Genomic DNA, 19,046 nt, shown 5'->3' on the forward strand with positions numbered 1-19,046 from the left:
ACTCTTGCATTTACCACTCTAACCACCCCATCCACAAACAAATCAAACAACCATGGGGACATCACACACCCTTGCCGCAGACCGACTTTCACAGGGAACCAACCACTCTGATATCTTCATACTCGTACACATGCCTCATATCCTAGACAAAAACTTTTCACCGCTTCTAGCAGCTTACCTCCCACACCATACACTTTAAGACTTCCACAAAGCACCTCTATCATCTCTACTATATGCTTTCTCCAGATCCGTAAATGCTACATACAAATCCATTTGTTTTTCTAAGTATTTCTCACACACTTTCTTCCCGCTAAAATCCTGATCCACACTTCTATTACCACTTCTGAAACCACTCTGCTCTTTCCCAATCTCATGCTCTGTACATGCCTTCACCCACTCATTCAATACCCTCTTACAAAATTTCCCAGGAATACTCAACAAACTTGTGCTTCTCTAGTTTGAACACTCACCTTATCCTCTTTACCTTTAAGCAATGGCACTATGCATTCATTTCGCCTCTCCTCAGACATTTCACCATGATCCATGCATCCACTGAATATCCTCTCTAACCAATCAAGAACACATTCACCCCCATTCTTAATACATTCAACCGTAATACCATCTAAACCCTCCGTCTTGCCGGATTTCATCTCTAACAAAGCTTTCACTACCTCTTTTATCTTAACCAAACCATTCTCCCTGACCCTTTCACTTAGTACGCCACCCCAGCCAAAACACCCTAAATCTGCCACTCAGTCATCAAACACATCCAACTTGCATTCAGAATACTCATGCCATCTCCTTCTCGCCTCATCTTTACCAGTCATACTTCCCCCATTGCCTTCTTCACCATGTTCCCATTTGTCCTCTTGTCTTACGCATGTTATATATAAGTATATATACCCATATACATATATACGTATTCTTATTTGCTCGCTTTCATTTACCCCCCCTCCCCTTCCCACACACACACACACACACACACACACACACACACACACACACAGGAAAACAGCACAAATGCATTAAGGAAAAGAAAAATGATAACATATATATTCTCTTTTCATTCTCCAAACCAGATCGCAGCCCCCTGCGTTAGCGATGTACCGCCAGGAAACAGACAATGAAAGCCAAATCCGCTCACACCTATTCTCTAGGTGTCATGCGTAATACTCTGAAACGAAAGCTCCCTTACAACATCCAAACCAAAAAGACTTTTCCATAGTTTATCACGGACGTTTCATATGTCCTGGTTAAATCTAGTGGCACCACGTCAACCACAGTATACCACATCATTCCAGTTCACTCTATTCCGTGAACACCTTTCACTTTCCTGCATGCTCAGTCCCCAGTTGCTGAAACCTTTTTTCATATCAACCTTCCATCTCCAATTTCGAATACCGCTTCTCCTTGTTTCCTCCATATTTAACACATATATCGTCTTTGTAGATTTTTCCTCACTCATTCTCTCCGTATGTTCGAAACTTTTGAAAATACCCTCTCCTGCTTTTTCAACTACACTCTTTTTATCTCCACACATCTCTCTTACTATTTCACTACTTCGTCGATCAAATCATCTCACACCACGTAATGTCCTCAGACATGTCATTTCCAACACAGCTACAGGTCAACTCCTAAATAACCTTTAGGACCAAGGCTGGTAGGGTCCAGTGCGGGGAGGTTCAGGGTAAGGCGGCGAACCCAAAACAGATAGAGAACCGTCCCTCTCCCGCTGCCGCACACGCAAACATAAACAGTGATAATACAAACTCTCATACCGACAGTAGAAAAAAAGAAAGCAAGGCAAATTCAGTCCAGAAATCAACTTCAAGGAAAGCATGTTTGATATACACAAATGCCCGGAGGTTCATTACAAAACGTGATGAAGTCATATCCTGTGCAGTTACTGGGAAACCGAACATTATTGCATTCTCAGAAACGTGGAGAAACTCTGAGAATGAATACTTGATCGCCGAGTTAGCAATACCCGGACACAAACTATTTACGAAAGATCGCTTATACAGGGTAGGTGGTGGAGTTTTGCTTCATGTTGATAACAATCTAAGTACTACCAAGATAAGCAAAGTAGATACACACAACTCTCTTTACATTGATATTACCGACAAGTTCAAAAGTAAACTACGTCTCGGCATTAATTACAGTCCTCCTAAGCAAAAAGATGACAATAAGAGGTTATACAATGAAACCAAAAGTATTGTAAATGGTGAAGAGGATATAATAGTAGGAGACTTAAACAGTCCAAAGATAAACTGGATCACGTTAACAGGTGACCGAGAGGGAACGAGACTAACGGAACTGAGTGACGACGCTTTTCGAGAACAGGTGATTATAAAGCTAACTAGAATATAAACAGATTCTTGGTCTTGTCGTCACCAGTGACACAAACTTAATCAACTCTTGCGAAGTAGGCGAGAGTTTGTCAAACAGCGATCACAGTTTGATTACATTAGAGATAAATTTAGATTAGGAAGTAAATAACAAACTTTTATCTCATTACAGGTGAGCAAAATTTGAAAACATTAGACAGGAAATTCGCAATACCAATTGCACAAAACCGACGTTTACACAGTAGAGGAAATGTGGGATAATGCTAAGAACACATTATTTGAGACTGAAACTAAAGATATTCCACAAAATACGAAGAGAGTTTGCAATATTTCAAAACCATCATAGATGAATGGGAGAATAGAAGGAAAAATTTGCAAAAAGAGAACATTTAAGAAATTCAGATTAATGGAAACATGAAAATCACCAGGAATTGATCAAAATCCAAAGAAAGTGTAAGAAGGTCATGAAACAGATTAAACAAGAGAAAGAGAAAAAACTTTCCTTGAAAGTTAAGAATAATCTTAAGGAATTATTCAGATGTGTAAGACAAAGGAAAACAGTAAAAAAAGGAATTGGACCATTACGAAACGAACATGGCACGCTGACTACTGACGACAAGGAAATGGTTATCATACTAATCATTCTTTTAACTCCGTATTCACAGCTGAAGAAACATCTGGAAGTGTTTCAAGGATCTGATGAAAAAGAGTTGAAGGTTAGAGAAATGAAGAGCTCTGAGGTACCTGGACCAATTAGATTCTAACAAATCCAACTTCCCTGATAATTTAGCTGCAAGATTTTTAAAAGAAGTTAGGAGACAGCTGATGTATCTCATGAAAAAAGAAATCAACAGATTTCTATCAGATAGTCAAGTGGCAACTGACTGGAAACCAGCAAATGTTACTCCTATACATAAAAATGGAGACAAAAAGTGTGCCTTGAACTACGGCCCAATAGGCCTTACGTTAGTGTCGGGTAAAACAATGGAAAAAAATTATACCAGATAAAACTGTCACATTTCTAGAACACAAAATTAAATCGGACTAAAAGCACGGTTTCCGCATAAAAGATCCTACCTGACGAATTTGCTGGAATGTTTTATTGTTACTTACCAGAACTGAGATGAAAATTACCGTCTAATGTAATATATTTAGATATTGAAAATAGGCTTTCGATAAAGTGCCTCACAAGAGAAATTTACATAAACTTAAAGCTCACGGAATCGATGAAGAACTCTGTAGGTAGATCAGAGACTAGCTTACTGGAGGAAAGCAGCGAAACTCAGATTGGCTAGAAATGGTGTGCTACAGAGGTCGGGTTTAGGCTCAATTATTTTCATAATGTACATTAATGACTAAAAACTTGGTCTCATATCTAAGATCTCCAAATTTGCTGACGATACTGAACTAGGAGGTAGAGCTGTAAACATGCAGGACAGCGAAATGATTCAAAGAGATCTTAACTTGCTAGCAGAGTGGTCAGACAAATGGCAAATGAAGTTCAATATAGACATGTGCAAAGTTATCCACTTTAGAGACATGAATATACTTTACGATAAACAGTGTCATACAGCAAGGTAAAAGGTAATCAAATGTTAGGTTTCATAGCCTGGAACATAGATTACAAGACATCAGAAACAATCCCCACACTTTATAATTCTCTAGTAAGACCACACCTTGAATATGCAATCCAGTTTTCGTTCCCAAACTATGAAAAAATATGAGAAAAATTAGAGCAAATACAAGGACGCGAAACAGAATTGATCCCTTCCTTTAGAAATTTGGTATACGAAGGGAGGCAAAAACGCCTGGATCATTTATCCCTTAAAAAAATGTAGATTTCGCGGCGACTTAATCTAAGTGTTAAAAATTCAGAACAAGCTCGATGCAGTGAATCACGAATATCTTTTCGAAACAAAAAAAAAAAAACGGTTACCAATACAAATAGAATCAAACTGAAAGCTAGTACGGGCGTAGGAAAAAGCTTCTCTTCCTATACGTGTGTTGAACACTGGAATATGTTACCGTCAGACGTTGTGAATGCTAAGACTATAAAAACCTTTAATCGTGATTCAGACAAATATTCTATAAATTCAGGTATACCCTGAGAAAAACGCTAGAAATAAACTGCGGTAACGGGGACAGTAGAAGGCTAATATGGAGCAGCGGGAAGTCGGTGATAGCTTAAAAAATTTCTGAGTGGAAATACATTTTCTTTTCGCTAAACTTTTTTTTTTCCAGGCAACTCAGTCGTGGGCTATTTAGGCCTCTTGTTGTCTGTCTTTCTCATGTAAACTCATGTACACACTTCCACACTTCTCCGCACAACTTTATATGTAGTCCCTGCCTCGCAGCCATGAAATATTGTTGGAACCACGATTCCTCCATAAATGCATATATTTTTTGCCCTCAAAAATAACGTTCTCTCTTTCCATACATTCTCCATCGCTCCCAGAACCTTTGCCTCCATCCCACCCAATTACTCATTTTCGCTTCCAAGGTTTCATTCACTATCAAGTCTGATCACAGATATATAAAACACTTAACTTCCTAAGATGTTTCTCCATTCAAACTTATTCTCCAACTTCCTTGTCTGTTAACCCTCCTGAACCGAATAATCTTGCTTTGATTTCATTTACTCTCAAAATTTTCCCTTCCCAAACTCTTCCAAACTCAGTCACCAACTTCTGCATTTTCTCACTCGAATCTACCAACAGTGCTAAATCATCGGCGAACAACAATTGACTCACTTTTCAGGCCATCTCATCCCTCATTCCAACATCATTGCATTCATCTCCCTAACCGTCACATCCATGAACGAATTAAACAACCGTGGTGACATCACACCCCTGCAGCATAACATCTTTTAGGGGAAACTATTCATCCTCCTCTCGTCCTACTCGTACACACGCCTTAAACCCTAGGTAAAAACGTTTCATTGAATTAAGCAGCTTACTTTCTATATCAAATGATCTGAAGCACTTCGACAAAGCATGTCTATCAACCCTATCACATGCCTTCTCCAGATCCATATTTGACACACAAAAGTCCATCTGTTTTTCTACGAATTTCTCACACACATTCTGAAAAGCAAACATCTAATCCACACATCCTCTACCACTTTTGAAATCACACTGCTCCTCCCGAGTCTCATACTCTGAACATGCCTTCACCCTTTCAATCAATCCTCTCCCATACAACTTACAATATAATTTCAACAAACTTAAAACTCTGTAGTTTGAACACTCACCTTTAACCCCTTTGCCTTTGTATAGTGGTAGTAATTCTCAGGCACTTCATCATGATCCATACATACACTAAATAATCTTACAAACCAATCAACACCACAGTCACCCCCTTTCTTGATAAATTCATTGCAATAATACCATCCTCTCCCGCCGCCCTACCGCATTTCATCTTACGTAAGGCTTTCACCACCTCTTGTCTCTTTACCAAATCACTCTCCATGACTCTCTCATTTCGCATACCACCCAGACTAAAGCACCTTACACCTGGCAGTCCAGAGTTTATTGATGATGAGTTTGAAAAGATATATTCTATTGGATCTAAATACCCTAGATCTTTCATCGATAAATCCCTTAAGTTAGCAAAGAAATCATTTTATAGAATTGAAATCAAACCTTCCATTGACACCAAGAATCTTTTAGTTCTCCCTTTTAATAATAACTTTACTTTAATTCCCAAGTTGCTTAAATCCTTTAATGCAAATGTTGCCTTCAGCAACAATAATACTATAAAGAACATCTTAATCAGGAACTCACCAGAAAATTCTCCTGGGTGCATCTATAAAGTGCCATGTGGAAATTGTGATAAGTTTTATGTTGGGCAGACTGGTAAGGATCTTTCTGATAGACTTAAGCAACATAAATGTAGTATAAGAACGGGACAAGAATCAAATGCCTTGTTTAATCACGTTGGAAACTACGATCATTGTGTTGGCTGGAGTAATGCCATCTCGGTTATTAACTTTAACTCCAGTACCACGAGAAATATCTTGGAATTTTCTATTATCAAATACACAAAAATAATAACCTTGATATTAGAAAAGGTCTATACAAATTGGATAGGTTATTATTGATAAAATTTGTAAACAATTCCTCTTCTTGTCCGCAAAATTAGTTTCTGATACGCTCGTTGTCTGTCTTGGGCAATCACGTGTTTACCAAATGGCGTCCTATCTACATCTATTCGTTATATACCAGCTGACTTATATTTCTTTCTTGTATCTCCCCTGATGAGGTGATTCTTACACGGACGTACACTTGGGCACTTATCGTGTTTCATTTTCCCCGTGGACTCTTAGGAAGTATTCTTTCTCCCCTATCCCCAGATATATATATATATATATATATATATATATATATATATATATATATATATATATATATATATATATATATAGATATATATATATATATATATATATATATATATATATATATATATATATATATATATATATATATATATATATATATATATATATATTTCTTTCTTTTCTTTCAAACTATTCGCCATTTCCCGCATTAGCGAGGTAGCGTTAAGAACAGAGGACTGGGCCTTTGAGGGAATACCCTTACCTGGCCCAATTCTCTGTTCCTTCTTTTGGAAAATTAAAAAAAAAAAAAAAAAAAAAAAAAAACCGAGAGGGGAGGATTTCCAGCCCCCCGCTCCCTCCCCTTTTAGTCGCCTTCTACGACACGCAGGGAATACGTGGGAAGTACTCTTAATCCCCTATCCCCAGGGATAATATATATATATATATATATATATATAACCCTGGGGATATGGGAGAAAGAATACTTCTCACGTATTCCCTGAGTGTCGTACAAGGCGAATAAAAGGGAAGGCAGCGGGCGGCTGGAAATCCTCCCCTCTCGTTTTTAGTTTTCTAAAAGAAGAAACAGACAAAGGGGCCAAGTGAGGATATTCCCTCAAAGGTTCAGTCCTCTGTTCTTAACGATACCTCGTTGACGCGGGATATGGCGAATAGTATGAAAAAAAGAAAAGAGAATAAAAAGATGTTTTGGAATGAGGTAGAAAAAGTGCGTAAGACAAGCGAACAAAAGGGAACTTCCGTGAAGGGAGCTAATGGGGAGGTGGTAACAAGTAGTGCTGATGTGAAAAGGAGATGGAGTGAGTATTTTGAAAGTATGTTGAATGTTTTTGATGATAGAGTGGCAGACATAGGGTGTTTTGGTCGAGGTGGTGTGCAAAGTGAGAGGGTTAGGGAAAATTATTTGGTAAACAGAAAAGAGGTAGTAAAAGCTTTGCGGAAGATGAAAGGCGGCAAGGCAGTGGGTTTGGATGGTATTGCAGTGGAATTTATTTAAAAAGGTGTTGACTGTAATGTTGACAGGTTGGTAAGGTTATCTAATGTATGTATGACTCGTGTTGAGGTGGCTGAGGATTGGCGAAATGCTTGCATAGTGCCATTGTACAAAGGCAAAGGGGATAAAATGACTGAGGTATGAGTTTGCTCAGTATTCCTGGAAAATTATATGGGAGGGTATTGATTGAGAGGGTGAAGGAATCTACAGAGCATCAGATTGGGGAAGAGCAGTTTAGTTTCAGAAGTGGTAGAGGATGTGTGGATCAGGTGTTTGCTTTGAAGAATGTATGTGTGAAATACTTAGAAAAGCAAATGTATTTGTATGTACCATTTATGAATCTGAAGAAGGCATATGGTAGACTTGATAGAGATGCTCTGTGGAAGGTATTAAGAATATATGGCGTGGAAGGCAAGTTGTTAGAAGCAATGAAAAGTTTTTATCGAGGATGTAAGGCATGTGTACGTGTAGGAAGAGAGAAAAGTGATTGGTTCTCAGTGAATGTTGGTTTGCGGCAGGGGTGTGTGATGTCTCCATGGTTGTTTAATTTGTTTATGGATGAGGTTGTTAGGGAGGTGAATGCAAGAGTTTTGGAAAGAGGGGCAAGTATGCAGTCTGTTGTGGATGAGAGAGCTTGGGAAGTGAGTCAGTTGTTGTTCGCTGATGACACAGCGCTGGTGGCTGATTCGTGTGAGAAACTGCAGAAGGTGGTGACTGAGTTTGGTAAAGTGTGTGAAAGAAGAAAGTTAAGAGTAAATGTGAATAAGAGCAAGGTTATTAGGTACAGTACGGTTGAGGGACAAGTCAACTGGGTGGTAAGTTTGAATGGAGAAAGACTGGAGAAAATGAAGTGTTGTAAATATCTGGGAATGGATTTGGCAGGGGATGGAATCATGGAAGTGGAAGTAAATGATAGGGTGGGGAAGGGGGCGAAAGTTCTGGGAGCGTTCAAGAATGTGTGGAAGTCAAGAACATTATCTCGGAAAGCAAAAATGGGTATGTTTGAAGGAATAGAGGTTCCAACAATGTTATATGGTAGCGAGGAGTGGGCTATGGATAGAGTTGTGCGAAGGAGGGTGGATTTGCTGGAAATGAGATTTTATGGACAATATGTGATTTGAGGTGATTTAATCGATTAAGTAATAATAGGGTACGAAAGATGTGAGGAAATAAAAAGATTGTGGTTGAGAGAGCAGAATAGGATGTTTCGAAGTGGTTTGGTCACATGGAGAAAATAAGTGAGGAAATATTGACCAAGAGGATATATGTGTCGGAGGTGGAGGGAACGAGGAGAAGTGGGAGTCCAAATTGGAGGTGGAAAGATGGAGTGAAAAAGATTTTGAGTGATCGGGTCCTGAACATGCAGGAGGGTGAAAGGAGTGCAAGGAATAGAGTTGAATGGAACAATGCTGTATACCGGGGTCGACGTGCTGTCAGTGGATTGAACTAGGGCATGTGAAGCGTCTGGGGTATACCTTGGAAAGTTCTGTGGGGCCTGGATGTGGAAAGGGAGCTGTGGTTTTAGGGCATTATTACATGACAACTAGAGAATGAGTGGGAACGAATGTGGCCTTTGTTGTCTTTTCCTAGTGCTACCTCGCACACATTCGGGGGGAGGGGGTTGTTATTTCATGTGTGGCGCGGTGGCGATGGGAATGAATAAAGGCAGACAGTATGAATTATGTACATGTGTATATATGTATATGTCTGTGTATGTATTTGTATATGTTGAGATGTATAGGTATGTATGTTTGCGTGTGTGGACGTGTATATATACTCATGAGTATGTGGATGGGTTGGGCCATTCTTTCGTCTGTTTCCTTGCGCTACCTCGCAGAATAAATAAGTAAATATATATATATATATATATATATATATATATATATATATATATATATATATATATATATATATATATATATATATATATATATATATATATATTGGAAAGGATCACAATTTTGCGCGTGATCAAGATATTCCTATGAGTCCACGGGGAAAATAAAACACGAAAAGTTCCCAAGTGCACTTTCGTGTAATAATCACATCATCAGGGGAGACAAAAGAGAGAAATATAACAGTCAGTTCATATACATCGAAGAGACGAAGCTAGGACGCCATTTGGTAAACGTGTGATTGTCCAAAACATTTCGAAATATTTCTTTCTTGTGTGTCCTCTGATGATGTGATTTTTACACGAAAGTGCACTTGGGAACTTTCGTGTTTCATTTTCCCCATGGACTCATGGGAATATCTTGATCACGCTCAAAATTGTGATCCTTTCCAATATATATATATATATATATATATATATATATATATATATATATATATATATATATATATATATATATATATATATATATATAATGTGTGTGTGTGTGTGTGTGTGTGTGTGTTTGATGATAAAGTGGGAGATATAGGGTGTTTTGGTCGAGGTGGTGTGCAAAGTGAGAGGGTTAGGGAAAATGATTTGGTAAACAGAGAAGAGGTAGTAAAATCTTTGCGGAAGATGAAAGCCGGCAAGGCAGCAGGTTTGGATGGTATTGCAGTAGAATTTATTAAAAAAGGGGGTGACTGTATTATTGACTGGTTGGTAAGGTTATTTAATGTATGTATGACTCATGGTGAGGTGCCTGAGGATTGGCGGAATGCGTGCATAGTGCCATTGTACAAAGGCAAAGGGGATAAGAGTGAGCGCTCAAATTACAGAGGTATAAGTTTGTTGAGTATTCCTGGTAAATTATATGGAAGAATATTGATTGAGAGGATGAAGGCATGTACAGAGCATCAGATTGGGGAAGAGCAGTGTGGTTTCAGAAGTGGTAGAGGATGTGTGGATCAGGTGTTTGCTTTGAAGAATGTATGTGAGAAATACTTAGAAAAGCATATGGATTTGTATGTAGCATTTATGGATCTGGAGAAGGCTTATGATAGAGTTGATAGAGATGCTCTGTGGAAGGTATTAAGAATATATGGTGTGGGAGGCAAGTTGTTAGAAGCAGTGAAAAGTTTTTATCGAGGATGTAAGGCATGTGTACGTGTAGGAAGAGAGGAAAGTGATTGGTTCTCAGTGAATGAAGGTTTGCGGCAGGGGTGTGTGATGTCTCCATGGTTGTTTAATTTATTTATGGATGGGGTTTTTAGGGAGGTGAATGCAAGAGTTTTGGAAAGAGGGGCAAGTATGAAGTCTGTTGGGGATGAGAGAGCTTGGGAAGTGAGTCAGTTGTTGTTCGCTGATGATACAGCGCTGGTGGCTGATTCATGTGAGAAACTGCAGAAACTGGTGACTGAGTTTGGTAAAGTGTGTGGAAGAAGAAAGTTAAGAGTAAATGTGAATAAGAGCAAGGTTATTAGGTACAGTAGGGTTGAGGGTCAAGTCAATTGGGAGGTGAGTTTGAATGGAGAAAAACTGGAGGAAGTGAAGTGTTTTAGATATCTGGGAGTGGATCTGGCAGCGGATGGAACCATGGAAGCGGAAGTGGATCATAGGGTGGGGGAGGGGGCGAAAATTCTGGGGGCCTTGAAGAATGTGTGGAAGTCGAGAACATTATCTCGGAAAGCAAAAATGGGTATGTTTGAAGGAATAGTGGTTCCAACAATGTTGTATGGTTGCGAGGCGTGGGCTATGGATAGAGTTGTGCGCAGGAGGATGGATGTGCTGGAAATGAGATGTTTGAGGACAATGTGTGGTGTGAGGTGGTTTGATCGAGTGAGTAACGTAAGGGTAAGAGAGATGTGTGGAAATAAAAAGAGCGTGGTTGAGAGAGCAGAAGAGGGTGTTTTGAAGTGGTTTGGGCACATGGAGAGGATGAGTGAGGAAAGATTGACCAAGAGGATATATGTGTCGGAGGTGGAGGGAACGAGGAGAAGTGGGAGACCAAACTGGAGTGAAAAAGATTTTGTGTGATCGGGGCCTGAACATGCAGGAGGGTGAAAGGAGGGCAAGGAATAGAGTGAATTGGATCGATGTGGTATACCGTGGTTGACGTGCTGTCAGTGGATTGAATCAGGGCATGTGAAGCGTTTGGGTAAACCATGGAAAGCTGTGTAGGTATGTATATTTGCGTGTGTGGACGTATGTATATACATGAGTATGGGGTGGTTTGGGCCATTTCTTTCGTCTGTTTCCTTGCGCTACCTCGCAAACGCGGGAGACAGCGACAAAGCAAAAAAAAAAAAAAATATATATATATATATATATATATATATATATATATATATATATATATATATATATATATATATATATATATATACTTAGAAAAGCAAATGGATTTGTATGTAGCATTTATGGATCTGGAGAAGGCATATGATAGAGTTGATAGAGATGCTCTGTGGAAGGTATTAAGAATATATGGTGTGAGAGGAAAGTTGTTAGAAGCAGTGAACAGTTTTTATCGAGGATGTAAGGCATGTGTACGTGTAGGAAGAGAGGAAAGTGATTGGTTCTCAGTGAATGTAGGTTTGCGGCAGGGGTGTGTGATGTCTCCATGGCTGTTTAATTTGTTTATGGATGGGGTTGTTAGGGAGGTAAATGCAAGAGTTTTGGAAAGAGGGGCAAGTATGAAGTCTGTTGGGGATGAGAGAGCTTGGGAAGTGAGTCAGTTGTTGTTCGCTGATGATACAGCGCTGGTGGCTGATTCATGTGAGAAACTGCAGAAGCTGGTGACTGAGTTTGGTAAAGTGTGTGGAAGAAGAAAGTTAAGAGTAAATGTGAATAAGAGCAAGGTTATTAGGTACAGTAGTGTTGAGGGTCAAGTCAATTGGGAGGTGAGTTTGAATGGAGAAAAACTGGAGGAAGTGAAGTGTTTTAGATATCTGGGAGTGGATCTGGCAGCGGATGGAACCATGGAAGCGGAAGTGGATCATAGGGTGGGGGAGGGGGCGAAAATTCTGGGGGCCTTGAAGAATGTGTGGAAGTCGAGAACATTATCTCGGAAAGCAAAAATGGGTATGTTTGAAGGAATAGTGGTTCCAACAATGTTGTATGGTTGCGAGGCGTGCGCTATGGATAGAGTTGTGCGCAGGAGGATGGATGTGCTGGAAATGAGATGTTTGAGGACAATGTGTGGTGTGAGGTGGTTTGATCGAGTGAGTAACGTAAGGGTAAGAGAGATGTGTGGAAATAAAAAGAGCGTGGTTGAGAGAGCAGAAGAGGGTGTTTTGAAGTGGTTTGGGCACATGGAGAGGATGAGTGAGGAAAGATTGACCAAGAGGATATATGTGTCGGAGGTGGAGGGAACAAGGAGAAGAGGGAGACCAAATTGGAGGTGGAAAGATGGAGTGAAAAAGATTTTGTGTGATCGGGGCCTGAACATGCAGGAGGGTGAAAGGAGGGCAAGGAATAGAGTGAATTGGAGCGATGTGGTATACCGGGGTTGACGTGCTGTCAGTGGATTGAATCAAGGCATGTGAAGCGTCTGGGGTAAACCATGGAAAGCTGTGTAGGTATGTATATTTGCGTGTGTGGACGTATGTATATACATGTGTATGGGGGGGGGTTGGGCCATTTCTTTCGTCTGTTTCCTTGCGCTACCTCGCAAACGCGGGAGACAGCGACAAAGTATAATAAAAAAAGTATTATATATATATATATATATATATATATATATATATATATATATATATATATATATATATATAATTTTTTTTTTTATTCCAATCATAATATACGTATTTTGATATAAATTCTATGATGATTTTACTCAATGAAAGTTAAGGATGGGTGTGTAATTACTTAGTGATGAGTTGAAGTACCTTGACCATGCGACCACAAGTTGTTTTGGATAAAGCTTCAGGAGACATCTGGCCTAAAAGTTTCAAATTAGCTGCACAGAAGACATCAACAAAGCTATCGCCTGTGTTAGAAGTTCTAGGAACTGGTGAATCACAGATTGCAGTCCTGAGTTGTCACTGTTCCTTCTTGGCTGCTGTAACTCATGGGGAAAATGCCTCTATTAGGCTGTATGTAATGAATTTGATTGAAAGGAGATTCTATTTGCTGAAAAGAATTGTTGAGCCATATACTGCACTGGCATTCAACCCATATCAAGAACACACTTTATTTTTAGCCACAGCCTCTTGTAAAGTATATAGTATCAATGTTGATGATGGCACAGTCACAGTTATGGAAGGCCACAAAATACCTGTTGAGGGAATTCAGTCTGGGGCACGGTCCCCTGTTGTCATGACATATAATGCTAAGGAAGTACTACTTTGGTCATGGCCATCTCTTACCCTCTCCAGTAGGCTGTTGCACGATGACAGAGTTGCTGTAGTATGGGTAAGAATTATTTGCTTAAGACTATGCTTATAGAGAATACCTGTCACCACAGTTACTTCAGCTTTGCCAAGATGAAAAATAACTATAGATATCCCTATTAAATTTGCAAAATTTGCCATACATGATGACCCACAAACTATTACTTTAATGAAGGTGATTAAGATTTGTCTTTTCATGTAGGAGCCTTCATAATGCCTTTACTAAATATGATATTTTGAATGAAATATATACAGAAGCATGCTTTCCGACATGTTTCATGAGCTCCTCTTCGCCAACGGAACTACCTTGGCCCAACAGTGATGCTACCACGTTTGTGAATCAAGAACCATTGCAACACAAACCTCGCCAGGTGGTAGAGTGTCCCACAGTGTATCGAGACAGAAATCCCCAGAACTTTTTTTTAAAGGGGAAGTAAATGTTTATAGTTGTGTTACTGGAGTGATAGTTTTCATACATGGTGCTTTGACAAGAAAATAGTGAACTTGGAAAAAATGTAGCTTAGACATTGAAGCTTATTGATACAGTGGTCAAATTGATGAGAACTACTGTTGACGTTTGTGTAAATAAATTATACATTTCCTTTTTCCATAGCCAGAGGTTGAACCATTATGTGACATCCATTTTTTCATTTCATTTCAAGCTAGAAGTTTCAGTTTTCTAAATTGTTTCTTACATTTTCATATGTATATATATGTATGTGTGTGTGTGTGTATATGTGCGTATGTATGTGTGTGTGTATGTGTATATATATATATATATATATATATATATATATATATATATATATATATATATATATATATATATATATATATATATATATATGTATATATATATATATATATATATATATATATATATATATATATATATATATATATATATATATATATATATATATATATGTATACCACATCGCTCCAATTCACTCTATTCCTTGCCCTCCTTACACCCTCCTGCATGTTCAGGCCCAGATCACACAAAATCTTTTTCACTCCATCTTTCCACCTCCAATTTGGTCTCCCTCTTCTCCTCGTTCCCTCAACCTCCGACACATATATCCTCTTGGTCAATCTTTCCTCACTCATTCTCTCCATGTGCCCAAACCATTTCAAAACACCCTCTTCTGCTCTCTCAACCACGCTCTTTTTATTTCCACACATCTCTCTTACCCTTACGTTACTTACTCGATCAAACCACCTCACACCACACATTGTCCTCAAACATCTCATTTCCAGCACATCCATCCTCCTGCGCACAACTCCATCCACAGCCCAAGCCTCGCAACCATACAACATTGTTGGAACCACTATTCCTTCAAACATACCCATTTTTGCTTTCCGAGATAATGTTCTCGACTTCCACACATTTTTCAAGGCTCCCAAAATTTTCGCCCCCTCCCCCACCCTATGATCCACTTTCGCTTCCATGGTTCCATCCGCTGACAGATCCACTCCCAGATATCTAAAACACTTCACTTCCTCCAGTTTTTCTCCATTCAAACTCACCTCCCAATTGACTTGACCCTCAACCCTACTGTACCTAATAACCTTGCTCTTATTCACATTCACTCTTAACTTTCTTCTTCCACACACTTTACCAAACTCAGTCACCAGCTTCTGCAGTTTCTCACATGAATCAGCCACCAGCGCTGTATCATCAGCGAACAACAACTGACTCACTTCCCAAGCTCTCTCATCCCCAACAGACTTCATACTTGCCCCTCTTTCCAGGACTCTTGCATTTACCTCCCTAACAACCCCATCCATAAACAAATTAAACAACCATGGAGACATCACACACCCCTGCCGCAAACCTACATTCACTGAGAACCAATCACTTTCCTCTCTTCCTACACGTAAACATGCCTTACATCCTCGATAAAAACTTTTCACTGCTTCTAACAACTTGCCCCCCACACCATATATTCTTAATACCTTCCACAGAGCATCTCTATCAACTCTATCATATGCCTTCTCCAGATCCATAAATGCTACATACAAATCCATTTGCTTTTCTAAGTATTTCTCACATACATTCTTCAAAGCAAACACCTGATCCACACATCCTCTACCACTTCTGAAACCGCACTGCTCTTCCCCAATCTGATGCTCTGTACATGCCTTCACCCTCTCAATCAATACCCTCCCATATAATTTAACAGGAATACTCAACAAACCTTTTTTTTTTTTTTTTTTTATACTTTGTCGCTGTCTCCCGCGTTTGCGAGGTAGCGCAAGGAAACAGACGAAAGAAATGGCCCAACCCCCCCCCATACACATGTACATACACACGTCCACACACGGAAATATACATACCCACACAGCTTTCCATGGTTTACCCCAGACGCTTCACATGCCTTGATTCACTCCACTGACAGCACGTCAACCCCTGTATACCACATCGCTCCAATTCACTCTATTCCTTGCCCTCCTTTCACCCTCCTGCATGTTCAGGCCCCGATCACACAATTCTCCTCGTTCCCTCCACCTCCGACACATATATCCTCTTGGTCAATCTTTCCTCACTCATTCTCTCCATGTGCCCAAACCATTTCAAAACACCCTCTTCTGCTCTCTCAACCACGCTCTTTTTATTTCCACACATCTCTCTTACCCTTACGTTACTTACTCGATCAAACCACCTCACACCACACATTGTCCTCAAACATCTCATTTCCAGCACATCCATCCTCCTACGCACAACTCTATCCATAGCCCACGCCTCGCAACCATACAACATTGTTGGAACTACTATTCCTTCAAACATACCCATTTTTGCTTTCCGAGATAATGTTCTCGACTTCCACACATTTTTCAAGGCTCCCAAAATTTTCGCCCCCTCCCCCACCCTATGATCCACTTCCGCTTCCATGGTTCCATCCGCTGACAGATCCACTCCCAGATATCTAAAACACTTCACTTCCTCCAGTTTTTCTCCATTCAAACTCACCTCCCAATTGACTTGACCCTCAACCCTACTGTACCTAATAACCTTGCTCTTATTCACATTTACTCTTAACTTTCTTCTTCCACACACTTTACCAAACTCAGTCACCAGCTTCTGCAGTTTCTCACATGAATCAGCCACCAGCGCTGTATCATCAGCGAACAACAACTGACTCACTTCCCAAGTTCTCTCATCCCCAACAGACTTCATACTTGCCCCTCTTTCCAGGACTCTTGCATTTACCTCCCTAACAACCCCATCCATAAACAAATTAAACAACCATGGAGACATCACACACCCCTGCCGCAAACCTACATTCACTGAGAACCAATCACTTTCCTCTCTTCCTACACGTACACATGCCTTACATCCTCGATAAAAACTTTTCACTGCTTCTAACAACTTGCCTCCCACACCATATATTCTTAATACCTTCCACAGAGCATCTCTATCAACTCTATCATATGCCTTCTCCAGATCCATAAATGCTACATACAAATCCATTTGCTTTTCTAAGTATTTCTCACATACATTCTTCAAAGCAAACACCTGATCCACACATCCTCTACCACTTCTGAAACCTCACTGCTCTTCCCCAATCTGATGCTCTGTACATGCCTTCACCCTCTCAATCAATACCCTCCCATATAATTTACCAGGAATACTCAACAAACTTATACCTCTGTAATTTGAGCACTCACTCCCATCCCCTTTGCCTTTGTACAACGGCACTATGCACGCACTCCGCCAATCCTCAGGCACCTCACCATGAGTCACACACACACTAAATAACCTCACCAACCAGTCAACAATACAGTCACCCCCTTTTTTAATAAATTCCACTGCAATACCATCCAAACCTGCTGCCCTGCCGGCTTTCATCTTCCGCAAAGCTTTTACTACCTCTTCTCTGTTTACCAAATCATTTTCCCTAACCCTCTCACTTTGCACACCACCTCGACCAAAACACCCTATATCTGCCACTCTGTCATCAGACACATTCAACAAACCTTCAAAATACTCATTCCATCTCCTTCTCACATCACCACTACTTGTTATCACCTCCCCATTTACGCCCTTCACTGAAGTTCCCATTTGCTCCCTTGTCTTACGCACCCTATTTACCTCCTTCCAGAACATCTTTTTATTCTCCCTAAAATTTACTGATAGTCTCTCACCCCAACTCTCATTTGCCCTTTTTTTCACCTCTTGCACCTTTCTCTTGACCTCCTGTCTCTTTCTTTTATACTTCTCCCACTCAATTGCATTTTTTCCCTGCAAAAATCGTCCAAATGCCTCTCTCTTCTCTTTCACTAATACTCTTACTTCTTCATCCCACCACTCACTACCCTTTCTAAACAGCCCAACTCCCACTCTTCTCATGCCACAAGCATCTTTTGCGCAATCCATCACTGATTCCCTAAATACATCCCATTCCTCCCCCACTCCCCTTACTTCCATTGTTCTCACCTTTTTCCATTCTGTACACAGTCTCTCCTGGTACTTCCCCACACAGGTCTCCTTCCCAAGCTCACTTACTCTCACCACCTTCTTCACCCCAACATTCACTCCTCTTTTCTGAAAACCCATACTAATCTTCACCTTAGCCTCCACAAGATAATGATCAGACATCCCTCCAGTTGCACCTCTCAGCACATTAACATCCAAAAGTCTCTCTTTCGCACGCCTGTCAATTAACACGTAATACAATAACGCTCTCTGGCCATCTCTCCTACTTACATAAGTATACTTATGTATATCTCGCTTTTTAAACCAGGTATTCCCAATCATCAGTCCTTTTTCAGCACATAAATCTACAAGCTCTTCACCATTTCCATTTACAACACTGAACACCCCATGCATACCAATTATTCCCTCAACTGCCACATTACTCACCTTTGCATTCAAATCACCCATCACTATAACCCGGTCTCGTGCATCAAAACCGCTAACACACTCATTCAGCTGCTCCCAAAACACTTGCCTCTCATGATCTTTCTTCTCATGCCCAGGTGCATATGCACCAATAATCACCCACCTCTCTCCATCAACTTTCAATTTTACCCATATTAATCGAGAATTTACTTTCTTACATTCTATCACATACTCCCA

Source organism: Panulirus ornatus, chromosome 19 (assembly GCF_036320965.1).
Source record: "Panulirus ornatus isolate Po-2019 chromosome 19, ASM3632096v1, whole genome shotgun sequence".
NCBI lineage: Eukaryota > Metazoa > Arthropoda > Malacostraca > Decapoda > Palinuridae > Panulirus > Panulirus ornatus.